Genomic DNA, 18,854 nt, shown 5'->3' on the forward strand with positions numbered 1-18,854 from the left:
CTTTAACCAGGGATTGCATCTTTCTTTTGGCTGACTGCATGACAGGCCTGTGCTGCTGTTTACAAGTGACATCTTAAAGCCTGTGATTTCTGAGAGAGTACAGCACCTTTACCCTACAGAAGGCAATGCACTTCTACTTTATTTCCAATAAGAAAGGATAAAATGAACAAGATGGGCCAGCCCTTTTAGTGAAGTTAAGAAAGACAAGAAGCCCCCAGCCATCTAACCCCACCGGCCTTTCCCATCCTATCTTAGAAGTCTTCTGGCTGAGAACCGGTAAAGCCAAAGTGAGCTGGAAAGACCTGCCGCTCATTTGTTTGAAAAGCTTAGAATGCTCCGCAGTGCTGTCTTGAGCCATCCTAGCTTCCTGAGAGTCATGGCCAGGCCAGTCTTCCAGAATCTTCCTTGGAGCAGAACCTTGGGTCCTGCTCATGAGTATTCTCACAGATTCATGTTTAACATCGTGTCCTCTGCCACAGAGAAAATAGTCTGGTGACACATGTCTAGGCCAGCATGGGATGTGCCCATGATAAAGGGGTTTCCCCTTGGTGGATTTGTGTGTGTGTGTGTGTGTGTGTGTGTGTGTGTGTGTGTGTGGTTTCAAGGTGCCCCTCGAGGTGGCTGGAGCAATCGTGTGTTTGATGTTCTCCGTGGCTCACTCAAAGCTCTGAACCCATCCTTTTAAGTTTGTGGGTAACTGGCAGACAGGCCAAAGGCTAAACGGTGCTTTTCATCCGTCCCTTAGAGGGATGGAGCAGGTGTTTCCATCTCCTGTGCATTGGGTAGGGTTTTTGAAGTGAGATTTTTACGGAGTCAGAGGCCACTTCACTCAGACCCCACGTGCTTTGAGACCCAGAGTGCGTCCTTTGATTGTTGCATGTCTTTGCCCCGTGGACAACTTAATATTTCAAGTAATTGATTGAATAGCAACCTGCCTCCCTGCCCACCCGCCTCCCTTCCTCCCGGAACAGTCCTTTGTTAAGTTGTAGGAATTATAATGGCTGGCTCACGAAGGCCCTGCAGAAGTTTCTGAACCTACAAAAGTGCAAATCACAGCTTGCTTGTTTTAAGACAGGGGCATTCCCCCCTCTCCCGGCACACTACAGTAGGAAGCAAGGCTGTGCACTGGTGGTGGCGTATGCAGTAGACCTTCAGCCAGAACCAGATGAGCTTCATCCCATAGGCCAGGCCTGTATGTGGGACCAGGTGGCTTATTCCAAAATAGTGGGGACAGCAGAGAAGCTCTTGGGGGCTGGTTTTGTAGATGGTTGTACAGTTGGCTGTTCTGTCTAAGCAGCTGCTTTGGGGGAGCACTTTGCAGAGTAAGCCTGCCCCACCGCAGTTCGATGTAGTTTTAATGGTCATCCTCGTGCTGTGGGATAGGAAGAGAGTGTGCCACAGGTGCTCAGGGCACCAGGCTAGAGAGCTGTGCATTTCTGGTAGTCAGCACTCCTGGCTGATACTTTCAGCCTCGGGGGTCAGGGACTTTAACAAACTACCACTCGCTGAGACCGCTGGTGCTGAGTGCCAAGCAAGTAGAAAAGAGTGGTTTGTTTAAACTGTAATTTTCTAAGCCTAAGTTATGCTTTCTTCTCATTCTTTTGCCTTCTTGGATCTTTTGGATGGGCCATGAGTTCCCAGCTCTCCATATTAGAGGCTGGAAGGGTGATGTGTCCGCTATTCCTTCCCCTGAAGAACTGGCGAGCCATATTCCTCCGTGCACTGGTCCCCCGGATAGGCTGGTGACACCAATGTCAGGTAGAAACAACGCTTTTGCTTCCCGCTGATTGTAGAGGGACTCACGGGGCATCTCTCAGAGTGCCACCTTCACAGAGCCAGCTGCTCTGGGCTTCCGCACAGGGTGCAGCCAGGGCCATTGCTCAGAGTTCAGAAAGCCAAGATACATGGGGTTTGACTTGGGGATGGGGCAGGCTGTCAGACCCAGATGGAGCATTTGGGGAGTGAAGAAGCCCCCCCGGTAGGTGGTGGGGCTGTGGTAAGAGAGGACTGGCATTCTGCTCCCCTGCAACCCAGTTTTCTTTTTTAAGACAACTTTATACAAGACCGGAGTGTGCAGCCGTCTGAGTTCTGTGCTATGGGAGGAGATATTTGCTCTGGCCAACTTAGCAAAGGGACTTAGATGTTCTTGGCATAAGGTGGGAGGCTTTGCTCCATTAATCTTATTGCTCTCTCCCAAGAATCCCTGAAGTTTTAAGCAATTCCTGCAAAATGCTTTCTTCCAGTAAAATAACAAAACCCACCCACACAGCCATCACAAGAGCTCGAGGCAGAGAAATGCATAGGACTGTCCAGCTGAGGGGACTGGTTCCTCCTCCGACTCCTTCCTCCTTCCCCCCTTCTCCTCCCTCCCTTCCTCTCTTTCTCCCTCCCTCCCCTTGCTTCTTTCTTTTCCTTTCCTTCCCAACACCCGTCCACTAACATCTGCTCAGCTTGTCCTTTGTCTATCTCTGCAGCTGGGTTTCTAAGATGATCCCTCCAATCTGTCATAACCTGGAAGCAAGGGTTGGTCCCCAGACCCTGTAAGATTCATAGAAAATTTCTATAAAGAATAAAAATAAACCTTCGGGCTGACAAGCACTGGTTCTTGGGCCGTGGATAAGATCAGCTCACATCCCGGAAGCTTCCTTTTATCCAGCCTGTGCATCTGTGTTCTGCTTGTGTGTCACATGTGGCTCTTTGGTTTACAGAGGGCAGGTGTTATTCTAATTTCAGAGAGAGAAGGAAATAGACACAGAACCAAAGTGGATAGCCTGTCTTGGGACTATCCAGTTTTAAGCAGCAAAGCTAGAATTTTCCTGTGGACAGCGGGTGCTGCGTTTCCTTCTCTCTCTAAGGCTCTGCTGTGCCCACCCAGTGACAGACTCTGTTACCATGACACTGAAAACGGTGAAGACAGCAGCAGTTGTTGCAGATTAAGTAAAAGTGCAAGCAGAGTGAAGAGGCAGGGGGAAAGTTGTGTCTGACACACACTGTTCAGTCATCAACGCCCTTGAACAATTAGCAAGCACCTCAGAACTGTGGGACATACCTAGCCCCACTTGAGAAGGCCTTCTAGAAGGGGTGAATGGCTTCCATTGTCTAAAGAGGATTTCGAGCAGGCTGTATCTCCTCACACATAGCCATGGAGGGAATGCCGAGGCTGGACACATCTGGTTCTTGTCCCAGTGTCCACCAGATAGGATGAGTCCTAGAAGAGAGAAATTAAAAACCCAAGTGCAGGAGCAATGATGAATTGCTCTGGGCCAGTATTGTGTTCTTCTCTTGGAATGAGGCTGCATGTTTTGGGGGCGGGGATCATTGTAGATGCTGCAAGGTGAACAGCTAGGAGTGCTCAGGGTGGAAATTTCTCTGGCTAAGGGCTCCGGTACTGAAGGAGAGCCACTCCTTGTGTGGTTTAACTCCTCGTGCGATTGGATAGCTCTGGAAGGAAGTTATTTCCTTAGGCAATGCCAAGGGTTTTGCTCCACAATGTGCTAGAGCGGAATCAGCAATCTAGCAGCAGGTGCAAAGAACGAGGTGGTTTAGATCTGGGGCACCAGGAAAACAGTGGTGGGAAATGCCGGGCAGATGGCTATGGAGTGAATGCTTTGTGGGGAAGGAGGAACAAGCTGGAAGTAGTAACCATAATTTCTGTTGCCTTAGCAGAGGGGAGAATGACCAGGCAAATCAACAGCATGCCCATCTTTGAACAGCATCCACAGTAATGCTGACCCAAATAACAGTGACACTACTGGGCCACTGGGCTCTCAGCTGAGCACCCTGCTCTTTACCCTGTCTCATTACTAGTGCCAGAAGCCACGTCTCCCTAGTGGGAACTATGCATTCCCTAGCCAGCTCCTTGACTATCAGGAATGTATGACAACTGCAATAAAATAGGCCAATACGCCATTTGGCACTGTTTTTATGTATTTTAAATGCACAACTTAGGTGAAAAAATACTTTATATGTACATGGACGTAAGCTTGACAGCGGGCCGACAGTGATGGAGGTGTTCTCACGCTGTGTCTACTTAGCTCCTTTCGGAAAACAGATCGAACACATGATATGCCTCTTATTTCTGTATATTCTGTAACCCTGTGAATAAAAAGTAGTAAATGCCTAACACAGATTTGATGTCTGATCTGCTTTTAAAACGGTTGTACCCACCAGAGTCACAGAGCTGAAGGGTGCTGCCGAGAGCCGAGGCATCTGGGGAGGATGGGATGCCTCTGTGGCTCCCTTGCTGTTTAAACAGCAGATGGGTGCCGTGGGGACCATTTGCTTTTTCACTTGGAAACTAAGAATTCATTTAAAAGCCACTAAATATTCACTGAAGAACTTCCTACCTGAGCTGTGGTCTCAGAAGCCTCCTGGGTGGGATAGGGGTTCCAGGAGTCTCTCGGGAGCTTGTGACTGTCTGGGACAATTAGAGGGAGGATGTCTAAATCTGATTGAACTCCTTGAGGGTGGGGCCTCAGTCCTCTGTGACTAGGATCTAACCTGCACATAGAAGCCTATAACACATGGCCGTCACATGTACCTTAGCCCAAGACCCATTGGTTTAGCTGGACACAGGAAAGGTCAACAACCTAATTTACATAACTGAGACAATACCTACTGTGTGCAGAGCACTCTGATGTGCTACAAGCTTGATCAAAAGTGCTTAGGCATAGTGCACTGGAGGGTATAGGCATATATGACACTTGTAGAGGAACAACAACAAATCGTTAGGGGTCATAACAGATAGCTGATGGCTGCCCAGGCCTGGCCCAGTGCCAGCTTTATACAACTGTACCCCAGGCCGAAGGGCAGGAGCCCAGGCATGGCATAGCTGGTGCCTCTGTTCAAGGTCCCCTAGGACTGTTTGTGAAATCTCCCAGAGGACCAGGTTGTTCACATTGTTTGTAGAATTAACTTTCTTCTCTGGATTGGATGCTCAGCTCATCAGAAGAAGCCCCAACCATCAACTGGCATTCACTCAGACCCAGGACAGCAGGAGCTGCATATGTAGAAGTCCTTAGGGAAAAGGTCACTGTGGGCCACAGGAAATACCTTCTTCACTGGTAGATACAGGAGATGGTCTTTTGCATTCTTACTTTGTAGTTAAATCATTGTTTCATGTCAGTGATGTGCAGAAAAGTAAAAAACAACAACAACCAAAACCAACACCCTCCAAGCCGGCAAGCTGGCAGCTCATTAAGGCAGAGGTTTTAAGCAGCTGAGATCCCGGTGTGGTTGGTCTTGGAGGCTCAGCAATCCCAGTGGAGGACATTTTCCTTCTCCATTCCTCGGAGTACTAAGTGAAGCTAAACTGGAAAGAACTGGAACTCCAAGTGACGTGCCATGGTAACAGAGGTGAAACGGCAGGCATCCCACAAACCCAACCTCCTGGCCTCTGCTCCAGGCAGCCTCTCCTTAAGTGTGAACTTCTGGTCCTGCCTGGATTCAAACAGCAAGCCAGCCAGGAAGTCTGTGAGGGTGAAAGGCTTCCTTGGGCAGTAGCTTAGCAAACACTGCCATCTCTGACAGCTCCTGAACCTTCTGTACAGACCTCAGGGTGTCTGATCTGACAGACAGGAAGGAAAGGACAGTTGGGCTTCCCTCAGGACAGGAAGAGAAAGTTTAGCTCACAGTCAAGACTGTTATTGCTTCCACCCCTCAAGGTGCTGCAGAGCTCAGAGCCTTGTCTTAGTTCCAGGTTGGGTGAGAGGTAGTCGCTCCGGACAACCCAGTTTGCTTAGAGAGGGCATCGTAGCCAAAGGCAACAATGAACCAGGGGAGGGTCTTCAGGTAAAGTGCCACCTGGTTGCTTGTCCTGACAAAGACTCCCATGTTCGGTTTTCTTCAATTGTTCACAAATGGTGGACAAACTGCAGTTCCATAAGGTTTGCTTTTGGATTTCAAGTTTATCTCCTTTCCCAGTCTCTTTATAGCATACAGCACCTTGGATCTCACATCACACAAAGTCCCAATTCTCTTGCTCATTGGATGTTCTTCCAGCTAATTCTGAGTTCTCACCGAGTGACTGGTGCTGTGTGTGCTCAGAATTCATTAAGAAAGAGACAGAAAGCAGGGTTCTGTGGCACAGGCCTTTAATCTCAGCCCATGGGCCACAGAGGCAGGCAGATCTCTTGTGAGTTTGAAGCCAGCCTGGTCTACATAGGGAGCCCTAGTCCAGCCAATGAGGAAGGGATGGGAGAGGAGGAGGGAGAAGGGAGGGAGGGGAGAGAGAGACAGAGAGACAGAGACAGAGTCAGACGGGGGAGGAGGAGGGGGAGACAGACAGACAGACAGACAGACAGACAGACAGTAAGGGGGTGAGGGGAGAAGGAGAAAGACTAAACAGATACAACTCTATGAAGCAGCCCACACACCACACAGATAGGACCAGCAGTCTTGAGCTCTTCCCCTCATGTCCACAGCAGAAGAGAAAGGCCTTTGTCTAACCTTCCACAGGTCACTTCTGAATCTCTCTCTAATGTTTCTGTCTTCTTCAAGTTCTCCACACTGGCCATGCCTGACCCCTTCTCCTTTCCCTGCACCCATCTCCCTCAGCAGAGAGAGAAGGAGACACACTGTCTTAGTCAGGGTTTCTAGTCCTGCACAAACACCATGACCAAGAAGCAAGTTGGAGAGGAAAGGGTTTGTTCAGCTTACACTTCCACATTGCTGTTCATCACCAGAGGAAGTCAGGACTGGAACTCAAGCAGGTCAGGAAGCAGGAGCTGATGTAGAGGCCATGGAGGGATGTTACTCACTGGCTTGCTTCCCTTGCTTGCTCAGCCTGCTTTCTTATAGAACCCAGGTCTACCAGCCCAGGGATGGCTCCACCCACAATGGGCTGGGCCAGGGATGGCTCCACCCACAATGGGCTGGGTCAGGGATGGCTCCACCCACAATGGGCTGGACCCTCCCCCTTTGATCACTAGTTGAGAAAATGCCTTACAGCTGGATCTCATGGAGGCATTTCCTCAACTGAGGCTCCTTTCTCTGTGATAACTCCAGCTTGTGTCAAGTTGACACAAAACCAGACCGTACACACAGACATGGCCAACACTCATGGTCTCTGCTGCCTCAGTTCAGCCAGTTAGATCCTTCTGCTTTGGCTTCCCTCCTCTGTGCCATTCTATTCCTGGGGACTTTTACGATTTCCCAGATTCCTCCACACCCCCTCCATCAAGAGGTGGGGCCTGGATTTTCACCCTGGAGTGTAAACTGTGTTTGGAGACTTGCTTCTGGGGCAAAAATGTAACACAATGGTTTCATAAGAATAGGTGACTATTTTTTGTTTGTTTTTGAGACAGGGTCTCAGGATGCAGCCCTGGCTGGTCTGGAACTTGCTATGTAGACCAGGCTGGATTTGACCGCCATGGTAGGCCAGCCTCTGCCTTTCAAGAGAACAGGCCTTAAGACACAGTTTGGTGTCTCTTTATCTCCTCGACCACGTTTCTGAGGAAAACCGGTGCTGTGAGCTACTCCAGGGGTGTGCTGAGGCGCCCACAGGAGAAATGGGCTTCACATCAAGAATGGCAACCTGTGCCAAGCCTTTGGATGACCCAGATCTGGCCGTCATCTTGACTGTCACCTCCCTGTGCCAGGAAGCCACTGCATGATTCAAGCTCACAGAAACAATGTGAGATTTAAGTGTTTATTGTTTTTAACACTGATGAGTTCGGGGGAAGTTTGGGGGAAATTTGGTGTGAACAAAGAGTAATATAGTCCCTTTCCATTGTCACATAGGATGAAGTCACCGTTAGATGGAATTTGTTGCTTTCAGAAGGTTTAGGAACCAACACATGCATGCACCACCGCTGAGAGATGTGCTTTCCATGAATAACCTGGCTGGCATATGACACCTCTGTTAGCTTTCTCCTGCTGAGGCAAGTCTCTACCGGATGCTGTCAGCACCTGATTTGATGATATTGGTCCATGTGTTGGCTACTGCTCTGCCATAAACTCACTCATTTGAAACTGAAGTAGAGCTACCATACAGCCTTATATCATGTCCCGGGCAGCTTCCTGGGGTTTGAAACCAACCCTGTCCCAAGCCATCAGAGGACCTGAGGGCCGGATCCCTTGAGAAGCAGGGAAAACCTGTGCACAGCACCTTTTTAGTAATAAAGATCATACCATGGGGCTTGTAGTGCCCACCCTGGACTTACTGACAGGACTGGGGGGGTTGTGTGTTGGGGGGTGGGAGGGGTTGGGGAGGTGGAGATTGGGGGTTGGGTTGGGGATAGGGACTGGGGGTGGGTTGAGGGTGGAGATTAGGGGGTGGGGTGGGGGTCGGTTGGGGGTGTGTGGATGGGGGCAGGGCTGGGGCTTAATCTCTGCAGGAGAACCAGAGAGGCCAGACTGAGGTAGCTATCAAGGAGCCCAATTTCCTGGTTCTAAGTGACTCAGCTCACTATGAAGGAGCTAGAGAGAACAAGGCCCCAGGAGCCTCACAGCAGGACTCCCATCTGGGGGAAGAAATCCTTTGAAGTGGGGGGAAAACAACCTTTTCCACCAAGGTGAGTTGTCAGTTAAGTTCCCTTCTGAAGACACTCCCGGTACCCTTGGCTCCCTGTCTCCTGATTCCATTTGCAAACTCTGCCCAGCGACCAGGGGATCTATTTTTACCGAGTTGGAAAAGATCTTTTTTTCTCTGAGGCAGGCTGGGGAAGGACACCTGCAGTAAGAGCCCTGAGGTCTGCGGCAGGGACCTGGCCAGGGGAAAGCGGTGTGAACAATCCCTTCACCTTGCCCCTTCTCACCAGTTTGCGCTCGCCAGATGACCAGATGACAGGGAGCTACAGCGTCACCCGGCTCCGGAAAGGAGCCGGTCAATTCGCACGTAGAAAGTGACAAGTATTCTGGTGACTTCTATCTCCAGCCAAGCGGAGTGTCTGCTCTATTTACTGAAAACACAGCTCCCCGCCGCCTGCTGTCGGCATCTCAAGGGGCACAGACTGCTGAGGCCAGCCTTCCCTCCCTCTGCTGACTGTCAGCCATTTGCACCCTCTGTCATATAAATATCCCCCATCCCTCCCCACCCCCAAACCTCCAGTACGTAGGTTCTAGCCTAAGCTCTGTATAGCCCAGGAATTCCGGGCCATGATTTACAGTCATGACAGCGCAGAGCAAGGGAAAGGGAGTGAGAGCAAATTCCAGCAAAGCCATTGCACAGGTGGTGGGGGTGTGGGGGCAGGAGCTGGGGCCGGAGGAAGGGCTAACTCTAGAGTCCAGGAGAGCAGAGAGGGGTGGGACCGGTTTGGTTACTGGGCACCAAGCAGAGTGGGACTAGACCTTCCTTCTCTCATTCATTCTTGGGAGGCACCTGGGAAGTGGACACTCTCCATCTGCCCATCTTACAGGTGAGCAAGTAGAGGCACAGAGGGGCTGAGGGCTTCACTAAGGTCACAGAGTGAAAGGGCGGCAAAACTAAGGTGATATGATATAGAGTTGCCGGATACAATGTGGATTGCTCAGTAAAATTTGAATTTCAAACACTCATTGATGCAGAGCTCCCTAGTGAGGCTGAGCTGTTTGGCCAGCAAGCCCCAGTGATTCAACTGTCTCCACTTTCTAGCATTACCATGGCCCATTTGTTACCTGGGGGCTGGGAATTAAAGGTGGGGCGGGATTAGGGATGTGCTCATAAAGTATTCTGTTAACTGAGCCATCCATCTTCCCACCACCCTGAAATACAAATTGCATTTCATTTTTCTTGTCTCTATTCTTCCTCATTACCTAAATCCCATGACTTTTCTCCAGAATCCACATGTACTGGCTGGTTTTGTGACAACTTGACACAAGCTGGAGCTATCACAGAGAAAGGAGCCTCAGTTGAGGAAATGCCTCCATGAGATCCAGCTGTAAGGCATTTTCTCAACTAGTGATCAAGGGGGGAGGGCCCAGCCCATTGTGGGTGGTGCCATCCCTGGCCCAGCCCATTGTGGGTGGAGCATCCCCTGGCCCAGCCCATTGTGGGTGGGGCTATCCCTGGGTTGGTAGACCTGGGCTCTATAAGAAAGCCAGCTGAACAAGCCAGGGGAAGCAAGTCAGTAAGTAACATCCCTCCATGGTCTCTGCATCAGCTCCTGCTTCCTGACCTGCTTGGGTTCCAGTCCTGACTTCCTTTGGTGATGAACAGCAATGTGGAAGTGAAAGCTGAATAAACCCTTTCCTCCCCAACTTGCTTTTTGGTCATGAAGCTTGTGCAGGAACAGAGACCCCGACTGAGACACTCTCTGCCCTTGCAGTGCATTCTTCAACAAGCTACGAGGGCATCCGGACAGAACGATGCTGGCCTCAGTTTTGTGCACATGTGTGGACCGTTTACACTTTATTGTCAAGTTTTGCATGAGCAACTTAAATAATATTGGAGGAGTTGAGACTCGGGGCGTTCATGACGTTTGCTCAGAATAATCCAGAACATGGTCGTACGGGACCCCGATGTGGCCCTTGCCTAGTCATAGGCATGAGTGATGCTCTCTGAAGCCAGCTGTTTCTCACATCTACTGCACGCACTGCAGTACTACCGTTAGCCATTCCCTCTGGTGTCAGGACATTGCGAGAGACCAGGCCTGGCTGATGGAGAATCATGGGCCGTATGAGTTTGAGCCTTTGGCTGGTCTAGGGAGGAAGCCGGAGTATAGAGACAATGTGTCTTTCCTCAAGCCCAGCCTGGTCACTCCCGGCTTGTGCGTTGTCCTTACCATACAAGGTAAGGTGCATGGTACCCGCGGGACCTATCTGCAGCACCACCCATATCCTTGCCATCGCCTGAGGAGTTCCAGGAGGCTGAGTGGGCTAGCCTGTGCCACACCTACATCTCCCCTTTGGCACTCCTTTCCTTATCGGGTAGGACCCTCTAGTGAAAAGTCTACAAGTAACTCAAGATTTACAGCTGGCCCGGAGGACTTGGTACACAATGTACTTCCATAAACGTGTTTATAGAGAGACATTCCTGCCTTGCCCACCCATGATCTGCAAACTATTGTCACCTCCTGTGTCATAGCCTATGCTCTAAGCACTATCCTTCGGTGCCTAACAAAGGACATACAGTTCCTGAGCGCGTGCAGCGGTCTGTACAATGGCGCTCGGAGATGAAGTGTTTGCAGAGGGTTTTGGTCATATCCTAAATGGGACTGTCAAGTGCTTTGTAATTTTTTTTTGATAAGCTGAGCAAAATCATGAACCTTTTGAGCAGGAATAAAAAAAGCATTTAAAAATCACTGCAGAATCTGCCTGCTTCTACCCAAGTCACGACCAGCCATCTTTCTTGGGTCCCAACTGCCTGTCTGACTCTGCCACTGCCGGCCCTGCCACCCTCCACCCGGGATCTGGAGGGCTCCTGCGGAAAGGCAAGCGCGGCTGGCTCAGGTCAAAGGTACCACTTCCCATCACTCACAGAGTAGAAACAGAATCCCCTTCAAGCATTAACCCCTTTCTGTGCCACTTCCGAGTGTCTTGTTTGAGAACCACCACATCTGCAAACTGTCTTTAACGGCAACCTCTGCTGGCTCAGCCTCGGTCTCTCCAGCCCCGGCCTTGCAGCCATTGGGATATTGCTTGGGCCCAGTGGTAGCAGAGCTACCGCGTCCACATGGTTTTCTCCAGACGGTCAAAGGGGAGGGAGAAAAACACTTCTGCCTTAGCTGAGAGGTAGCATTTTTAGATGCTCTCTACCACAATCAGTGGGTGGCAAGTCTGCCTATTTGTCTGCCCGCTTTTGTAAATAAAGTTTTATTGGCACATAGGGCACACCGTATCTCATCTGCTGCCATTCCCTGTCCTTGGTAGCAAAGTAGAGCAGCTGCGCTGGAGGCTCTGTGAACTTCAAGCCTTCGATATTTACTCTCTGGCCCACTGTGAAAGATGCTTGCGGGTGTCTGCTCTTCATGGACTGTACTAGTACTGACTTGCATGCCTGACGCTCAAGTTCAAACCAAGCCACGCCTCTGGTAGACTAGGGTAAGCAGTACTAGGGACGCTCAGTGTGCTGGAAATGACGTTTCTACATTTTCTCTGACCTGCTTGCTTGTTTACTTGTTTGTCTGAGACAGTGTGTTCTGTCAGGGAGCCCAGGCTGGCCAGGAACTCCCTATAGAGCCCAGGCTACTCCTAAGCTCTCTCACTTCTCCTGCCTCCTGGGTTCTGCAATTACTGGTTTGCCAAGTCAGTCCTGTGCTAATGTTTCTTTATGTACCCTACAATGCTAAGCAGCAGTAAAGCCACACTTACGTCACCCCAGTAATCCGAGAGTGAGCCCCAAACCCCAGACTGACCCGATATTTTGATGAGTCCCACGAGTTCACCATCTTCCAGATCCAGGACTTGTTCGGAGTCCTTGGAGCACTAGGAAAGTGATCGTAGACATGTATAGAACTTTCTGGTTCTGGTTGTCCTTTGTCCTGTCCTGGTTTGTCCTTTGACTCAGGACCACTAAAGTCAAGTTGGTTCTAACCTCTGAGTGATCTTGGGCAGGAGCCTCAGTTTCTTTGTGTGAAACATGAGGGCCACCATTTTTCTTAGTGTAATCATCCCTGACATATGAAGAGATAACCCTGCAGTGGTGCTGTGCACTTGGGAAGGGGTCCTATGGCATGCAGTGTTGTACTTGGACAGGGACATTTCTGGATGGCAGTCACTAGCCCCATTTAAAGAACATCCCTGGAGCAGGCTGTCGCCCCATCCTCTCAGTTTCTGCAGGTCACCTCAGCTGACAAGGGAAAGTACATACATTCTGAGCTCCAGAGTCAGACCTTTGCGTCTGACAGTTGGTGCCATTTCTCTTCTTGCCATGTTGAAAGAACTCACTGGAATTTCCCCCTGGATACTGTGTGTGTGTGTGTGTGTGTGTGTTGGAGTTGGGGCAGGGGGTGGACTGAGGGGAGGAGGCTTCCCTTGGGGTGCATGAGATGGCGTGTCCTGGGCTCTGCACCCCTGTTGGTCCTACCTCTTACCTCCAAGCACACTTCCAAAACCCAGAACCTCAGTCGGATGCTCTCTGCTCTTCCTGCCTCCCTCCCTGTCCTCCCCCATCTTCAGGATGATGGTCCCACTTTCTCCACACCATCCCATGGGTCCCTGTTCCTCTGTCTTTTAGAGACAGAGAGCCAAGCTTCAGTGTGGTATTGCGACCGAGAGCATCTGCAATCTGCGTCTCAATGGACAGGGCCTGCTGTTTAGTCTACACTCCTGCTAAAGAGGTCAAGGAAGGCTGCTCTTAGACTTCAGCTGCCCGCTGGCCTCGTTCTTTCCCTAGGACCTTTCCTTTTCTTCCCTGGGGCAACTGGGAATCATTATCCCCTTTGGAGAATCGTTCCAGCAGATCCACTAGGTGGGGGTATTGCAGAAGACAACTGAGCGAGCCCCAGCTAAGTCAGCTTGGCCTGTGTTCTCAAGGTCCTTCCTTACTGAACGCAGCAGGGCTGGTGTCATAGCTAATGGGTTGTTCTATTGGGTCTCTGGAACAGTGTAGGACCAGGGAGCTCTGTCTTAGGAAGGTGTAGCCCTGGAAAATGCCTGGATGCATCTGTGCCTGGGGGCTGCTTCACATGAGGCTGAGAAACACACTTGCCAGTGGGCTTCGAGGTTTGCCCAGTGAAACCAGGTGAAAGAGGGAAGGGTCGTGTTTGAAGGAAATTCACAGACATACACAACTGTTTCTGAAGCAAGTGAGTAAGGACTGGAGAAACAGCAAAATTAACGTAAAAGAAGCTAGTGGGCAAGAAAAGACTGAAAACCCTTCCCCATATGGGCTACATACAACCAACAGAGCATGCTCAAGAAAAGCCCCAGGCATAGATGTGGGGGGTGTGCTGTTTAAATGACTGTAAAAATACGAGCCTGGTGGCCCAGCGCTTTGGGAGGCAATAGTCTTTTTCTGCTGACTGGTCCTCACCCCTCCTCAGAGCATCTCCTTTCCCAGTAAGTGGACTGTACTTCTGTGGCTCAGCATGGGTCCTCAGTACACTCCATTGTCCCTGGAATACAGGAGTCTAGAAAGGTCGGTGGCTGTCCTCCAGGCTGAGGTCTGGGCCTGTGTCACATCCCACCTCTGAAGATGTGTGGTACAGGAGGCATGCTTGGAGCAGGCTGCTTCACAGTAGCTCCTCCCACCATGGGACTTGAGGACTCTACCAAGGGACAGAGACACCCTCAAGAATGCTCACACGGAGACCTTCAGTGCCAATTAAGATGATGTGGGTGAAGAGAGCCAGCTCCACTTTTAACTATGGGCCACAAATGAAAATTCAGTTCTGCTGCCGTTATTGAAATATAGGTGGGCCCTTGTCACCCACACAGGGCTACAGAAGTGGTTCTGTGACGTCCAACTAAAGTTATGCTCGGTCGGGATGTGATATGACAAAAGCCACAGTGATGTGACTAAACATGGCACCGCCTCATGGTCTCTGTGTAGACATTAGGGGATTGCACACAGTGTAGACAGTAGAGATCATCAACAGGGTAGGCCTAGTGTACTCGGTGTAGACTTATGTCCACCACAGACATTAATGGGTATACGAAGGTAGGAAGGTAAGACTCCTGGGGCATCCCATCACAAAAGATGGGGCAGCTCCTTTGTGGTCCGCTTGCTCTTAGGACTCTTGGTGTCTATGTGGAGAATGCCACAATTCTGAAGACTCCATGCTTTGAGGGGGTCCCGGCCAGGCCAAGCAGGGAGATCTTGGGAAAAACCCAGTTCCTCCAATGAGACAAGAGATACCATGGCCTGGCCACTCCAGCCTCCCACTCTTGCCACTTCTGCCGCCACCTGGTCACCCAGCTGAGCACCTCCTGAAATTTTAGGCCAACAGAAACATGGGGGGAAAATCAGATACTTGTGGTTTTTATTGGATATTTTATTTATTTACATCTCAAATGTTATCCCCCACCCGGTTTCCGATGATTATGATTTTAAGCTCCGAGCTTTTAGCGTCATCATTCTTCGAACATCTGTGGTAACTGGAGCAGCAGGCATTTCAAATGAGGGACAGTCAGAGAGCAGCTACACAGACTGTCCCCTCTCGGGGATGAGGTTTGTAGGGAATCTGTCTGGCTGCCTCTCCTGTCCTCAGCAATTCCCTAGCCCACCCAGATCATCTCCTTCTGAGGTTCTAGGTCATCTTCTACTCCTGGGAGCATGTGTGTCCCAGCGTGGGTGCCCGGCAGGTGCGCTCACTCGGGGAAAGCTGTTGTATTGAGATCAACACTGTGGATGACTGATCTAACAGTGGCAGAGAGGCCAGAACAAGAAAGTGGGCATCCAGGAGAGTCGGGAAGACTGGACAGTGTCAAGAAGGACCTGGAATGCTCTTTAGACAGAAGAAGCACAAGGCCAAACTCCATCCTAGAGGAGATGGATGCTCAGAGCAAAGGACTCAAATAACCCATGGGGTTAAAAAGGCAAGAGTTGGCCCCTGATCCTCTTCTGGGTCAGCCCACCTCAGGATAAGCCCACACTAAGTTGCCCAGAACCCCGTAGCCATCTTGGCTACTTAAGAGACTCTGACTAGGATGGATGCAAACAGAAAGATATTTACTTCTGTTTAAAAATAGCTGATTTCCCTTTATCCACTAAAACACAGGCCATGGATTTGTAATTTCTCTTCCAACTGTGAATGAACATTTGACAACAGTGATCTAAAGGACAAAGGATAGTGTGAGGATACAGGCCATCACAGCAGAGAAGACATGGGACGTGGTGGCATAACGTAGCTGGAAAACCTCATGTCCTTACATCTGAATGAAACACAGTGAGAACGGAAAGCAAACCTGGTTTACAATTGGCCCATCCCCAAGGATGTACTTCCTCCAGCTAGACCCTGCCTTTCAAAGATTCTACAGCCTCCCCAAACATCCTTATCAGATGTGGACTGAAACGTTCAAGTATACCAGTCTACAGGAAGTCTTTTACATCCAGACCCTAGCAGAATGTTGCCTTAGTAAAGTATGTGTGGGGGGTAGTTTATATTATATGATTTATATAATATTATATAATTATATAGATTCTCTTTCAGGTGACACAGAGTGACTATCTGAGTAGGGGTTCCCAGGAGGCAGGGCCAGGAGCTCAGGCCTGGCCTCCAGGATTGTCCTACTGAGTCATTGGGTTTGGAGGTGCCAAGGGAAGGCTTGCGGGTGGCCAGGGGGCTGCTTCTCAAACAGTCCCCTAGGATCTCGAGTGACTGTGTGGTGGTCAGGGAGCTACATAATGAAGAGATGGAAAAACAAGTGTTTATCACCAATTTTCATTTCGTTAATGCCAGGTAAACAATTACCCTATATTTAGCCACCCCACCTGTGGAATGGGTAGACTCCCAGGATGCCTTGCAAGGTAACCTCAGGATATAAGTCCTCCCAGTACCGGAGAATAAAGATGTGAGATGCGAACGTTGAGTGTTGACCAGAGGCTCCCTGGGTCTGGGAACTTGGCTGGCTGGAGGAAGGGGGCGGGGCTTAAGGAACAGTTCTGCTCCCCAAGCCTCCAGTGCAGACAAGAGAGATCTCCTAGGAGGCAAAGCACTTCGACAATATGGCGGTCCCGCTGGTCCCATGGCCGCAGCCTCGGTTCCTTAGCTCCGAGTCACACTGGCGGTTCCACAAGCCTGCGTTTGGAAGCTAGAGAGGGGAGTCCCTGGGACGTCAAGGTTGCTTCTGGACCCCATGCACTCACTGCTGCTGTGGGTTTCGGATTCATCCCCACTTCATCGTATAATTGGCCTTTGGAGGTCAGTGAGCGGTGGTGTGTGACTGCCAGGAAGACACCGTGACAGAATTAACCTGGCTGACAGGTGACAGCTGCCATTTAGAGAGGGTATTTAAGTCTCCCCCACTTACTTGGCTAAACTTGTTTTCTCTCCCTCCCTCCCCGCTGTGAAAATAGCACTCCCATCTTATAGAGGAGCAGGGTTGCCCACATACTTTATAGGGCCTGATGCAAAACAGAAAGGCGGGCCCTTTACACAAAAATCCCCAGTGATGGGATTTTTGATAGCAAGACAGGAAGCAGCTAAGTAGAGGGAGCTGGGGGCGGAGGCACAGCGCGCACACACAGTTCTTGTATTGTTGACAACAGCCTGGGAGAGGAGGGGACTGGGCACAGAGTGGGATAAGTAACCAGCCTAAGAGCTGCTGCCTTGACTTGAACCCAGTGTGTGATTCTTCACACATGCTCTTGGGCTGGAGGCGCAGGATGAGCTGGAAAGAGCACTTTGTTAAAGGAGCCAAGCGGTTCCTCACTGATTATGTCCCCTGAGCTTCAGAAAGTGATCGGCCGCTAGTAACCTGTGTGTCCCTCAGGCATGTCCCACCTCTGCAGAGAGGTGGGTGGGTATCATCTGAGATGTCTTGCACTGTATCCAAGTCACGGAGGCCCGCTGCAAAGCGGTACCTGACCTCCCCTGGGTACCCAGCATTCTTTGCTGGGAAGCTGCTGCCTTCTGGGCCCCTCTCTGTGGAACTTGATATGATAAGACACTCCAGGGGTCAGACCCTGGGCGAGTCCCTGCTGGGCACGCATCACCTCTAGGAGCATTATGGTTAGTTTTAAAGTCAAGTTGACATATGTTAGAATCACCTGGGTAGGGACCCCTCACCCGAAGAACCGCCCCAGCGGATGTGGGAAGACCCACCCCAATGGTGGAAGGCACCTTCAGGTCTGAGTCCAGATCAAAGTCGGTGTTTCAGAAGGAAGCCCATCCTCCTGCTGTTTGCTCCACTTGCCCAGTGGCTGCTGCCACTGAGGACAGAACCAATGTCCCTAAGCTTTCATCATGGAATAGGGACCAGTGGCTCTCCAGGAACTCCTGAAGCTTTCTTTGCCAGGTCCGTACTACTGAGGTACTGAGCTTACAGACTGAATGACACACACCCACACCCCCCCACACACACCCACAACCCTGCCCCACCACATGGCCACAACCCCGACCCCCACATGCTTACAACACTGCCCACACTCATGCACACACATTTGCCCACAATTCCCCCCCCCCTACACACACACACACCTGAGAAACAGCTTTTCTGGGAATATTGTATTACTGAGGCATCCAGCCTCAAGGACTAAGTTTCAGCTTGTCAGAATCTCAGGTATTATTTGGCCACTGTTATTATTTTAATGCTCACTTAATAAATTATGATACATGCACACACACACACACACAACTGAGTGAAACTGAGTGAATGCAGCAGCTAAGCATTTGGGGAGCATGGACCAGTGTTCTTTTCTAAGTTTTTAAGTACTTTGCTTGGTGATGGGGCACTGGCAACATTTACAGAGGGTTCTGAATTAGACTACGTGGTAGCCCACTTCAGCATCTTCCTCAGCAAAGCAAGGATGCTCAAAGGCTTGGGAGAAATCAGAAAATACCAAACACTCGATGCTTTGACTCCACGTGAAGTGGGGTTGTCAAGTAGGAACGCAGCTACCTCATAACAGAAGCCTGGTTGCTGTGGTCTGACCCTAGGTGGTGGTCCCTCTGCTCACATGGTATGGAGTCCCAGAGGGGCCATGTTGGTCTGAGGATGTCACTTGAGAATCCAGTCTTCTTCATTCATTCCTACCTTGTGACTGACAGCTTCGTGGCTCCAAAGAGGCTGCACCACCTCCAGACTTTGTGTCTGCATTCCAGCAAGAAAAGAGAGGAAGGATAAAAGGTCCCCTCCTCATCCCTTAGTGCTAGGACTCAAACACAGGTCCTTGCACATGTAGACAAACTCTTTGTCACAAAGACATATGCCCAGCCCTTGTTTGGTTTTTGAGACAGGTTCTTGCTAGCTAGCCCAGGCTGGTCTAGACTTGCAACCCCTTTTTTCTAGCATCCCGGGTGCTGGGATTGCAGGCATGTGTTTCCATGACTATC

Source organism: Micromys minutus (genome assembly GCF_963924665.1).
Source record: "Micromys minutus genome assembly, chromosome: 1".
Classification (NCBI taxonomy): domain Eukaryota; kingdom Metazoa; phylum Chordata; class Mammalia; order Rodentia; family Muridae; genus Micromys; species Micromys minutus.